The 12,546-nt window shown below is 47.8% G+C and overlaps 1 protein-coding gene across 1 annotated transcript in view; it reads left to right on the forward strand.

The window, feature by feature from the left end:
• Positions 1–930: 930 nt before the first annotated feature.
• Positions 931–12,546, forward strand: part of LOC125945930 (uncharacterized) — a 64,519-nt gene continuing 52,903 nt past the window's right edge. Inside the window, exon 1 of the mRNA XM_049668332.1 lies at positions 931–1,150. The gene's annotated coding sequence lies outside the window, so the exon portion shown is untranslated. The remainder of the gene's footprint in view (positions 1,151–12,546) is intronic.

Consider the following 12,546-nt stretch of genomic DNA (forward strand, 5'->3'; position numbering starts at 1 on the left):
AGCCGACAACTCTAAGCGCTTTGCGAGCTGAACCACTCGCTTTTCCTCACTCTCCGACGCTAGCTTCGCGCGCTTGGCATTCCGGACCCTCTCCAGTGAAGCAGTTCACCGGCGCTGCCTTAAGGTCTCCCGCTCCCGTGCAACGCTCAGAGAAGACGGACCGGTCTCGCTATCATCCCTGGCGAGCGCGGTGCTCCTGTTAGCCAGACGCGCGGCGAGTCACGTGGTCAGGTGGCGACCCTGTTCAAGTCGAATGGATATTAAGAGATTTCTCTTCATTTCCTCAGTTTCCTACAGTCCTACAGTAATGCGTCAATATTCTTTGGCGAGAACCCCGGCGAAATTCTTCCGTGCCGCGGCATCTTATATCTGCCAAAGAAATGCATATTGCACATGTAATCGTTATAATAGTTTATTAGTAGATGATTGGTAGCATTCGAAAAAAAAACGGTTACGTCGCCATCACTGGGTAATGTTCGTAACAGAAAAGCAAAATGAAGAAGTTAGCACATGTAATCGGTGTAATTGTGTAATAGCACATGGTTGGTAGCTTTATAAAAAAGAAAGAAAAAACCGGTGGCATCGCTGTGGCGGCGTCAAGCTTGTAACAAAGATATAAGTAAAAAAAAAATGTGGCGTGGCAGAAAAAATTAACTTGTGATGTCGTTTCGGCTCAGTTGATACGATATATCTGCAAAATAAACGCATAATTGGTCAAGTTCACACATGTGACCGTTATAATAATGTAATAGTATATTATTGGTAGACATGGGTAGACACGCATAAGCTGGCTAAATAAGTGAGCAAGAACAAAACAAACTAGCAGCCGAGCCAAAGAACGCTAGCTAGCATTCGTAAAGAGATCTCACAATTTCTGCAGCATTTGTTCTGCTCTTCAGCCGCGTAGCTAGGTAGGGTGGTCGACATTTAGCGCTGAACACGCAGAGTCAAAAGCCCACTGCCGCACTTTTACCGTCACCTTAAGTACTACTGCCGCATTTAGAAGCTGTCATTTCCAGTAGCAGCGACTGCAACGACGAGGACATCAGCCGTGCTTGTGGAAAGATGTTTTCCCGGTAATTTCGACAGTCCAGAATTGCCGCAAGACAAAAAACCACGGGGAAGCTGTGCTTCATACATTGAGCAATAGGTAAGTATTCATAAATACGCGAAAATGTGCACATTGCAAAATGTTGTATATGTTTCGAATGGAACTACTGGCTTTCGCGACAGTCTGTGAGACACTTTGAAATGGTTGGGTTCCGCACTTCCAATCCACGAAAATCTAGATCAGTCAGAATGCCAGAGGAGCACATTCTCGCTTCTTCTGATGAGTTTATTACTGACGTTTGGATTTAGGCGGGTTTCTTATTTATTTGGTTTTTTATGTATTTGGTGATTACCCTCAGGGCCAGAGGCATTGCAGACGGGAGTGGATCATGCTGAAAAACACAAGATACAAGCTGTACTGTTCATACAATGTTAGCTTAAACGATGAGAAAGTATCACTACAAGCCGGAACAACGAAAATTCAAGCAAGTAACAAAAAACAACACAACTACATATTTGTCTAGGTACGAAGTAATAAACTTGTATTTAAAACATTATGAAACTGGGAATATTGAACAATAGACGCGGCCGATCCTGGAAGGTGGTTCCCGTACTGTGAGGTGGGAGGTAAAAATGACTGATAATATGTTTGCGCTAAGCACGACATTATTCCCACCTTATGTGTATGATCGAAACGAGGGGAAATGTATGACGGAGGCAAAATAAGGTAATTGTGCAGCGCGGGACTCTAGTGTATATTGCGAAAGAGACATAGGCGAGAAAACTTGCGGCGACAGGCGAGTGACGCAAACTGTACAGCCTATTCTATTAAAGTGATACTGGCAGTACGACTGAACTTTCCGATAATCAAGTGGACATAGGCTATTTTGGACTAGCCCGGGGTCAAACATTAATCTATCAGTGCTGGGATCCCAGATGTAAGCGGCATATTCAAGTTTACTTCAGACTAAAGCTTTGTAAAAGAGTTTTAAAGAAACAGGAACACATGAAAAGTTGCGCCGGAGGTACCCTAATGAGCACTTAGCATTGCTAATTATTTTGCTAATATGAAGACACCAAGTGAGGAAGTTATGGGAACACCTAGGTTGCAATAGGACGTTACGAATCAGAGAGCGGGGTTATCGGGCAAATTTGAAGCGGGGCGAGTAGTTGGACGGGAGACACGTAATACCTTACACTTAGTTGTGTTGAGTTCAATCAACCAGCCTTTACTTTTAAGAAAACCATTTATATATAGAGTACCATTTACATATAGAGTTCAAATCTTTTTGAAGAATCATAAGATCATTTTGGTCAATAATTTCTCGGAAGACTATACAATCATTGGGGAATAAGTGAATGTTAGAGTTCACGAATTGAAGCAACTCGTTAATATAAATGAGAAATAGGAGAGGGCCGAGTACTGAGCCTTAGCTTACGACAGAATGAACGGGCCTCAACGGGGAATTAAAGGTGTTAGTGGACAGGCATTGTGACTGTCCGGATAGAAAATATTCGATCGAAGGGAGTCGTTTCCTATCAATGTTCAATTTGCTTGATTTAAAATGAAGTAAACTGTGGCAAACCTTTTCAAAAGCTTTTGCGACATCTAGGAAAATACGGTAAACTATAGAACGAAGATGAAGAATTGTGTACAGTATGTGTGTGAAGGAAGCCAGCTGTGTTTCACAAGAAAGGGATCTGCGGAAACCATGTTTAGCCTTCGAAAGGAATGAGTTAGCATTAAAAAAATTAACAATGTGTGTGCAAAGGACATCTTCGAGAATTTTACCCGGAATACTAGTTAAGAAAATCAGGCAGTAGTTTAGCTTGTATTGTTAGTCCCTGATTTATGAACTGGAACCACCTTTCCGACTTTCCATTTGGATGGCAGTGTGGATTAGAGCACTGGACGGGCTCGGGCTTACCCGAAAGCCCGGGCCGGGCCCGGCCCACGGGCCGGGCCGGGCCGGGTAGAGCAGTTTTTTCACGGGCTCAGGCCGGGCTCGGGCACGGCGTGTGCTTTTTGACCCGGGCCGGGCTCATGGTTTTTGACGCGAGCCCGGGCTGGGCTCGGGCTTTCTGGTGGTGTGCACGTAACGTGCAGCGAGTTATTCTCGGGCGTCTCAACTCTGAAAAACATGGATTTTTTGGTCTCGGGCCGGGTTCGGGCCGGTTTCGAGCCGGGCTCGGGTCGGGTCCGACTCGAAAGGGGTGGCGGGCCGGGCCGGGCGGGAAACGTAGATTATTTCCGGGCCCGGCCCGGGCCCAAGTTTCGCTATAAAAGTTTTGATCGGGCTCGGGAGCAGCCCAAAGTAAAAACGGGCCGGGGCCCGGCCCGGGCTGAAAAAAATCGGCCCGTGCAGTGCTCTAGTGTGGATTCATCAATCAATTGTTGGAATATCTTACGTAGCATTAAACTAGAATATATTTTGGTACTTTTTTAAGAACTTAGCATTGATAAGATCAATTCCTGGGCTTGACGACACTTTTAGTGATTCGTTAATTTTTTCAGTGCAGTGGGGTTGAATAATGACTGGATCCATAGTTAGGGAATCAAAACACTGCACGTTGGGAAATGTACACGAGGCTGGAACAAAATTACGACAAGATACATCATTTAACACTGCAGGGCAGTCGGCAAAAGGGATTGTTTGGCCAGGACAGTCTAGTAATGTGATTTCACTGTTACAGTCGCAGCTAATGGTTCGCCAAAACTTTCTGGGTTCATTACTGGGCATATTTGGCAAAGTTTTTCGAGAACATTATTACGAAAACTTTTTGGTGTGGAGACATAAGCATTATTCGCCTTCACATACGCATTCCACCGCTGCTCGGAGGGAGAATGCTTGGCAGAGCGATAGAGTCGTTTTTTTTTTTTCTTGTCACAAATTCGTTTGATATGCGGGTTATACCAAAGTGCTTTTGAATTGGAAGAAATGGTGCATATAGGAAGGTGCCTGTCAATTACTTCATGTCCTTCTGTTGTAAACGTGTTCCAGTTAGTTTCTGTTTTCCGGCTTTCGAAATCCTCTAAGAAAACGTTTAAAAAAGTTGACAGTTACTTATGAGTAGCTTCAAAGTTGGCTTTGTTGTAATTGCGAAGGCTTTTTTTTTTACTATGCGGTTTCAAGACCGACAATATTTTACTGCTAAACACAGCGCAAAATGATCGCTTAGACCAGGCAGATACGATAAACCAGAGACGATATCAGGACAGTTCGCTAGTATGAGGTCTAGTGTATTTTCTGTATTTTTTGATAGTCTAGTAGGTTGCGAAACAAGCTGATAACAAGAAGATGCCGAGCAAAAATTTATTAAGTCATAGCTTTCTGAAAAATAAAAAAAGTTTCGAAACCGGAGGATGAGAAGACCAGGAAATGTTGGGAATGTTAGTCTTTCAGCAGAAATAAATGTAAACATTATAATGACGTGCAATGATGGTATTAATATGTTCATGTAAATTGGCAGCAAAATTTAAGCAAAAATTTAGCGGACGATAGCAAACCACAAATACAAAACTTTTATGACATGTCAGCGTGCGCCCATACAGTTTCAAGCCAACATAACACCGCCTTGTACACGTGATTCACGGTCACAGCGATAAATGGTGAAGCTGGGCACGTCATGAAATATTTCGTTGTCAGAAATGTTTAGGTGAAGACATGTTTCAGTGGGCTCAATGACTGCCAAATTGTAGTTGTCAACAATTGATTCAAATGACTCTCGCTTATTAAATACGTTCCTGCCATTTGCGAGAAGTATAGACAAACCGTGTGCAGGAAATAAATCACCACGACCACTCGGCGCTTACCTGTGGTGGTGTTTCGCCACTCAAGTTCGGCACGGCAAGTCGCTATGCACTGCTAGACAATTCACCGGAAGTAGGCGGTTTTAGCTCTGTAAAGCTGCTGCGAGCTGCGTCGTACATTTAGCGTTTATTGTAAACAATGAGCATGTTGTGCCGCAGCTGGAACTTCGGTGACCCGGGTAAACAGCCCATGACGAATTCAGCCAGCTTTCTTCTAGCATGGCGAGTCGCGGCGGAAAAGTCGGCGGCAAATGACATTCTATTCTCTTTGAATTTTGATCGTAATGCCAACACATTTTCTCTGGTTTTACCCGCTGTCGTTTCTTAGTGGCTATGGTATTGGGCTGCGAAGCACGAGGCGGCGGGATTCAAATCCCGGCCACGGCGGCCGCATTTCTATAAGAGCGAAATGCGAAAACGCCCGTGTACTTAGATTTTGGTGCACGTTGAAGAACCCCAGCTGGTCCACATTATTCTGGAGTCCCCCACTACGGTGAGCCTCATAATAAGATCGTGGTTTTGGCGCGTAAAACCCCATAATTTAAATTTTGTTCTCTGGTTTTAAAAGACAATTTTATAATACAATCCGACACTTCGATGCTGCGAAACTGCCAAAACGGTGTGCGCGTTCGATGTCGGATTCTGAGACGGTTCTGCCCAGCGCGGTAGACAACACCGTAAGCAGTTTCTGCTCGGTCTGCAGCCGTGTTTCACCAGCTTCTGGAGTACCACGCCTAACAGGTTTTCGGGTCTGGACCGATCTACCTGTTCGGGTCTGGACCGATCTTCTCGATCGTCAGATCATCTATGCGATCCTGGATTGAAGCTTGCTGTGAGATGAGGCACGCGGCAGTATCCTGCACGGCAGCTATGTGATGACTCATGGAACTAGTTTCGTTTGGTTTACGCTCGAAAGTTTTCAAGGTGGGTAAACTTGTCAATGAGCCTAGTTTCTAATGTATCCTCGTTAGATTTGATTATCTTAATATCTGCTACTGCGGCCGCTTGGCCTATTGAAAACTCTTTTGAGAGTTATTTGAAGTGATCATTTGTATTTTTCAGCGTCTCCATCATGCCACTTATGTGCATGATGGAGTGTGGGTGGTCCAGGGTTAGTCTCCATGTCGCCATAGCAGAGCAGCAACAGAGAAGAATCAAAGCAATAGCACAAAGTTTCACAAAGCACCCATGGGCATCGGAGCGCTACCAAGCAGCGGTCGTGTCTGACTTTCCGGCGAAGATACAAACGCGGTTACATACCTGCGGAGCGAAGAACACGAAGGGGTTAGCCATGCTTCCGCGATGGCTGCTCCCACGCCCACTGAAAACACAAGGTGGCGGCCAGGTATATAGATACGGGGCGCAACTCAAAAAAAAAAAAAAATACCGGGTTTCACGTGCCAAAACGTCGATCGGTTTATGGGGAACGCCGTAGTGGGGGGACTCCCGAATAGTTTGGACCACCTGGGGTTCGTTAACACGCACCTAAATTCAAGAACACGGGTGTTTTCGCCCCCATCAAAATCCTGACGCCGGGGCTGGGTTTCGATCTCACGCCCTCGTGCTTAGTAGCCCTACACCATAGCCACTAAGCAACCACGGAGGGTACAAGGGGAAACTGATTGCAGAGTCACTCTTGACAACTCTATACCAGGGAAACTGATGATCCGACGCATGATATCGGCGAATGCGCGTGCACTTTCGAGGCGCTAGTGCTGCCCGAGGCTCTTGGTGAGCAACACTGTCAAGGGAAGAAAGGCGGAGGGCATAGCGATCACTTAGTACGCCACCAGGGTAAGGGCTGCGGAGCGTAGAAAACGAAAGGGTTAGCCAAGCTTCCGAGACGGCTGCTCCCATGCCCAACCTGTTTGACTATGCCGCGTGATCTGGCAAGCTGCAACAGGAACGCATTGAGCATGATATAGAGTTTATCAGCACAAATTTCCCATCTGTAATCGCTTCCATGCTATACTGCGAAGACACCACATTGTGAACAAACATTAAAAGGAGGCTCAGCTAGACGCGCGAAAGGCAATATTCATGAGCAGATTGCGACCTTTCAATGTTGGTGTCGACATTTTAGCGCAGAATTAGACAAAGCTGCAATAACGGGGCACAGACACAAACACCGTGTCTTGTGCTCGTAACGCCTATTTTGCACTGCGCAGAGATTCGGGCACGAATTATTGCAAACTTCCAGCGCGTCCGTCTATTTCTATTGTTCGGTGCCAACTTTATGCATTCTTTATCAAAGGCAATCTTTGAGTATCCATAAGGGCAATTTCACATTAAAGTGTGGGTCAGTACGTGTGTCGCTTTTTTGTTAAAAGTCATTATGTTCTTTACCTTGAGCTGTGCTACTCTCCCGTGTGCTTTTTCTCAGTATTGTATTGTCAAAGGAGCGCGCTGCGGTTCCAGCTGTGCAGGAATGGTACTTTGCGACGGTTTAAATATTCATAAAGCAGTGCATTTAGAATATGTCACGCAGCGAGCATCAAAAATAGACAGTGCTTGACCTAAGCAAGTGTGAAGGCATTCATTGCCTAATATATTGTTACGTGTGGAAGGACACAGACAAAAGAGACTATTTACTCGTACACTGTATTTACGCTGGAGTCAGACCGCTAGGCAGACAAACGCTCGTGCCCAGATGATGATGATGGCTTCATAAAATGGCTCATACCTACACTGCGGTATTGGCCAGGAATTGTGTGCTTAAACTTTTACTTAATGGTTTGAAGTGTTATATATTCAATTAAAAAAATAAGAAAAAAAGAACATTAAAAACTTATTCGTCTAGTACTATCCGCAAACGGCATCAAACACGTCCCTGTGGCTAAAACCCAGAACTGGCGCACCGAAAGATAGTTTTATTTCTGACAATAAGATCAACCCTAATTTAGCAAGCGGAATTTCTGGAAGTACTTTTTCCAAATACCTTGTGTCGCCGACATACCAAAAAAAATTGTCATCTAGGGATTCTCTTTCTTGGCAGAAGGGACCCAGAGCCTATGATAACGTCAGAACAGTCCTGTGTAAATATAGGTTTAAAGGGGAACACGGCAGCTTAATCTGGTGATCGCTGCTTCCGATTGTCTTGATGGACACCCACTGGATTTTCCACGGAAATTTTAGCTGCTGAAATTTTGTCCATGTTTTTATTGACTCAATGACAGCTCTACGAATTGAATATTGTTGATATCTAATAGTTGGTATGTGCGCTACTACTGGAAGAACCAACATGATCGGTCCACTCAGCACTAATGCATCTGCCATTTCACTTAAATGTAGTCCACGGTGACCTGGTACCCATAATAGTTTTAGAAAATTCAACTGTGGAAAAACTAATGTTAGAAACGTCTATAAAGTTGGTGAATTGGATGAAGCTGTAAGCGAAGTACCGACAGAAAGGTAATCTGTTATAATAACCCCGCTTATTGCGTTCGAAGGGAGTTGCCAAAGTGCTAGAATCATTGCGAGAAGCTCGGCTTCAAAAACGGGAGTGAAATATGGGGCGCTATAACGCAAAATGCTTCCAAACTGATTTGATTCCAATTGCTGCAAACAGTCTCCACGATTGGTCAAAACATTTTCGGGCCACTCCCAATTTCGCCGGTCGGTGACGCGACGTCACGAAGACCGCGATAGCTCCCCATCTGATATAACGTGACTACGACAAGGTGAAGATTTATTACGAAGACTGAGGCTGACTCCAGAAGGGTTGCACGCAGGCGTTACCCTCGATGGAGACGAAATACGACTGGCAGCACAGCAAACAAGGATTTAATATGAGCAGGATCGGTAAAAGCATAAGGCACACAAAACTAAAGACATAAATCAACCAAAATACTCACTCAACACTAAATACAAAACTCAAACTAAATACAAAACCACCAAAAAATACTCTATCTCGATTTCGTAGCCTAGCTCCGTCTTAAAGTCTCTAAGTCAGTCCTAGCCCTGACTCACATCAAAGTCTGGCCACCCTAGCCTCGGCCTAACTGCGCCGTAATGAAGAAATGCAGGTTCTTAGTGGACCGTCGGTTTGAAGTTCCTCGCGTCGAGTCCACGTCGTATTCATTCGGGGTGTCGTTGATGCGGTAAGTACCGACGACTCGCGGTTCCGTCGACCTGACCGAGTACGTGGCTGGTGCCCCGGTAGCCGCCGCTGACGTGTCAATTGCCTGATTAGGCCTAACGAAGCATTCTTCGCCCTCCGTCGATCTGCGTGGCGACCCGATGTCTTGGTGATTATCGGGCTCGGCCGAGGAAGTGGGATTCTTGCGAAGAACACCGGAACCACCGTGAGCAGCAGCAGCCGGTCCCAGAAGCTTCGCCCGGACGTCTCCGAGGTCTTCGGAGACGTCCGAAGCGGTTTCGAACGCTCCGCGATCTTCTTCTGCTTCGTTCTTCTGTGTCGCCGACATCTGAGTTATGACAGAGGCCTGTGTTTATATGAAATCTTCCATTCAGATTTCCATTCAGCCACTTCCATTCACACTGTCCTATAGTGCTAACATCTGCGCTAGCAACGCACATGACAACTCTGCCGGTATTAGTATCTTAGTCCAGCGGCAATGCACCAGAATTTCCAAAAAACTGAAGTTCCTCTGCAAACCTGTTCAAACAGTAAACTGGTATGCATGATTCCATCCAGTATAGCTGCCACCAGTTCCAGATTGCACCAGACACACTGCCACCTGTTTGGTGCCAGTGTGTCCCGTATAAGTCAGTTAAGTTGCTAAACAGGGCCCCTGTTTAGACTTATTTATGTGTCGAAGTTCCTGTTAACTCCTGTTTCCATGCCAAATTGGACCCTGTTCAGACATGTTTGTATGTGAGCGAATCCTGTTTATACCTGTTCGTTGCCAAATAGGTACCTTTTAAACCCAGTTTAAACCTGTATAATTCTGTTTGAATTTAAATAGGATTTTGTAGTAGGATTGTGCCTAGGCAGGTGTCGGTGCCTGCGTGTTTAGCGCAGTCTTGTGTCTCCTTGTCGGGTGGTAAAGTCGAGGGCATTCTTCCCTTCATGTCCGCTCAGGGCCTTAGCAGAGGCCCTAGAGGTGACGTTTTCTCGGGGATGAGGGCAATTACCACGACACATGAAAGCTAGCTAGACGCTTGAGACGTCAAATTGCAGGCCGATCATAACACCGCCTCCCACCCTTGCGCGCGAGATCAAGCCCCCTTCTAGGGCTCACTCTCGCACGCTTTCACTCGAACGCACAGCGTACGGCGCGAGGCCAGAATGTTATGACACTTGACCTTTGTACGCAATATCACGGCGCCGCCGACGCCGTTGATGACAGCGGAAATGCGCCTGAAGTGTGCATATAATTGCTATTGCAATAAAAGATGTACGCTTACCCAAGAATCAATGCACTACGACAGCGCAGACATTGCTTAAAATTAAATTAAATTATGGGGTTTTACGTGCCAAAACCACGATCTGATTATGAGGCACGCCGCAGGGGGGGACTCCGGAAATTTGGACCACCTGGGGTTCTTTAACGTGCACCTAAATCTAAGTACACGAGTGTTTTCGCATTTCACCCCCATCGAAATGCGGCCACCGTGGCCGGGATTCGATCCCGCGATCTCGTGCTTAGCAGCCCCACACCATAGCCACTAAGCAACCACGGCGGGTCGCATACATTGCTGTGGCGAGATGAAATTTTTTACAGTGAGGCTGTTAAGGGCTCACTCTTCGATGGTCGCGTCCGGAAATAGAAAAAACTCTCATTGGCCGTATTCTGTATGTGCGAATGAAAGCGCGCGAGACGCGCGCTTTCACGGGGAGTGAATGCACGGCGGAGAGAGAGAGATTGTGGTTGTGAAGAGGAAGAGGCGCTAGCAAACGCGACTGTGAAGTCAAAGCGCGCGAGGGCGAGGGACGCGCACTTTCGCGGAGAGCGATCGCACGGCGGAGAGCAAACACGACTTATGTGCGAGTCAAAGCGCGCGAGGGCGAGGGACGCGCACTTTCACAGGGAGCGATCGCACGGCTGAGAGCAAACGCGACTTATGTGTGAGTCAAAGCGCGCGAGGGCGTGGGACGCGCACTTTTACGGGGAGCGAACGCACGGCGGAGAGCAAACGCGACTTATGTGCGAGTCAAAGCGCGCGAGGGCGTGGGACGCGCACTTTTACGGGGAGCGAACGCACGGCGGAGAGCAAACGCGACTTAAGTGCGAGTCAAAGCGCGCGAGATCGAGGGACGCGCACTTTCGCGGAGAGCGATCGCACGGCGGAGAGCAAACGCGACCAATGTGCGAGTCAAAGCGCGCGAGGGCGAGGGACGCGCACTTTCACGGGGAGCGATCGCACGGCGGAGAGCAAACGCGACTTATGTGCGAGTCATAGCGCGCGAGTGCGTGGGACGCACACTTTCATGGGAAGCGAACGCACGGCGGAGAGCAAACGCGATTTCCCAGTGGAAGAGAGAGAGAGAGAGATTTTGGTTGTGGTTGTGAAGAGGAAGAGGCGCTATTTTCTGCAGCCCTTTAGGGAGCACGACTCAGTACCGTTGGGGAAGGGGCGGGGGATCTAAAGAAGAAAGAAAAGAGGGTGAAGGTCGATCGATTACACAGCCCTTGACCGTCAGGGGTAGCCAGGCGGCGCATTCACAATTTGCACGACAGCCCCGTGTCCTCCAGGAATGTGAGAAAGTGCCTGAAGGCGGAGCCGTGGTGCCGACCGGGAAAGAGCAGCTGGGATGCTGAGTCCCTAGGGAGTCGTAGGCGTCGGAATGACGTGTGAGAGAAGCGCTTTCTTTGGAGAAGGCGGGGCAGAAACAAGTAGATGTTCGATTGTTTCCTCCTCTCCGCACGCTGAGCAGGCCGGGGTTGGAGCCAGGCCTTTGCTGTACTTCCGGGAAGCCGTCCAAGAGCAGCCGATCCGGAGGCGCAGCAGGAGAGACCGCTCCTGCCTTGTGAGGCCGCGATCAGGAAGTGGACGGGGAGGGCGACCGCTGGCGACGTGCCGATCCGGGTGGAGCGCTGTTAGGTGTCGCTGCAAGGTGTGGCTTGCGTAGTCAAAGGCACTTACAGCGGTGCTGAATGGTACAGGAGCATGGTGTGCGGCCTTTGCCAGTGGAAGGGGAGTGGTGGGCGAGGAGGGCATCGAGACACCCTAGACTGCGTTTGCGTGCCCGCCACTGATCTCCACTAGGGTTCAATGGTGCACGCTCCCCCACTGCGGCGCATGCGCGCAGCCCCGCCGACTCTCTCTGGGCTCTCGCCCGCCTCTCCCCTAACAGTGTCGACAACGGCGTTTAGCCGTTCTTCGCGTAGCCAGCGTTTTGACAGCGGCTGTGTGCGGTCACACAAACAACGCGCACAACTGTTGTCGACGGCGGCGGCGTTTTGCCCGCGTTCGCACCGAATGCGCGCGGCGCTGGTGACGTGTTTATGAAGAACGCGCCAACCTTTGCCGTACACCCAATGGCGTTATACCGTAGCGCTCATAAGGCCATGGTCACTGTGGTCACTAAGTAAATGAAAACCACCGGATCATATATATTTATCATTCTTAAATTCTCCAAATAACCATTTACACCATCGCTTCTTAATAGTCATAATTGGAATTCCCACCATAGTACAGCTTCCCTGGTCCTCCATCTCCACCCCAGTGGAAGGGCTGACAGTTTTTTGTTTTGTTTTGGCTGCCACATGTTTTGTGTT

This window comes from Dermacentor silvarum, chromosome 5 (genome assembly GCF_013339745.2).
Source record: "Dermacentor silvarum isolate Dsil-2018 chromosome 5, BIME_Dsil_1.4, whole genome shotgun sequence".
NCBI lineage: Eukaryota > Metazoa > Arthropoda > Arachnida > Ixodida > Ixodidae > Dermacentor > Dermacentor silvarum.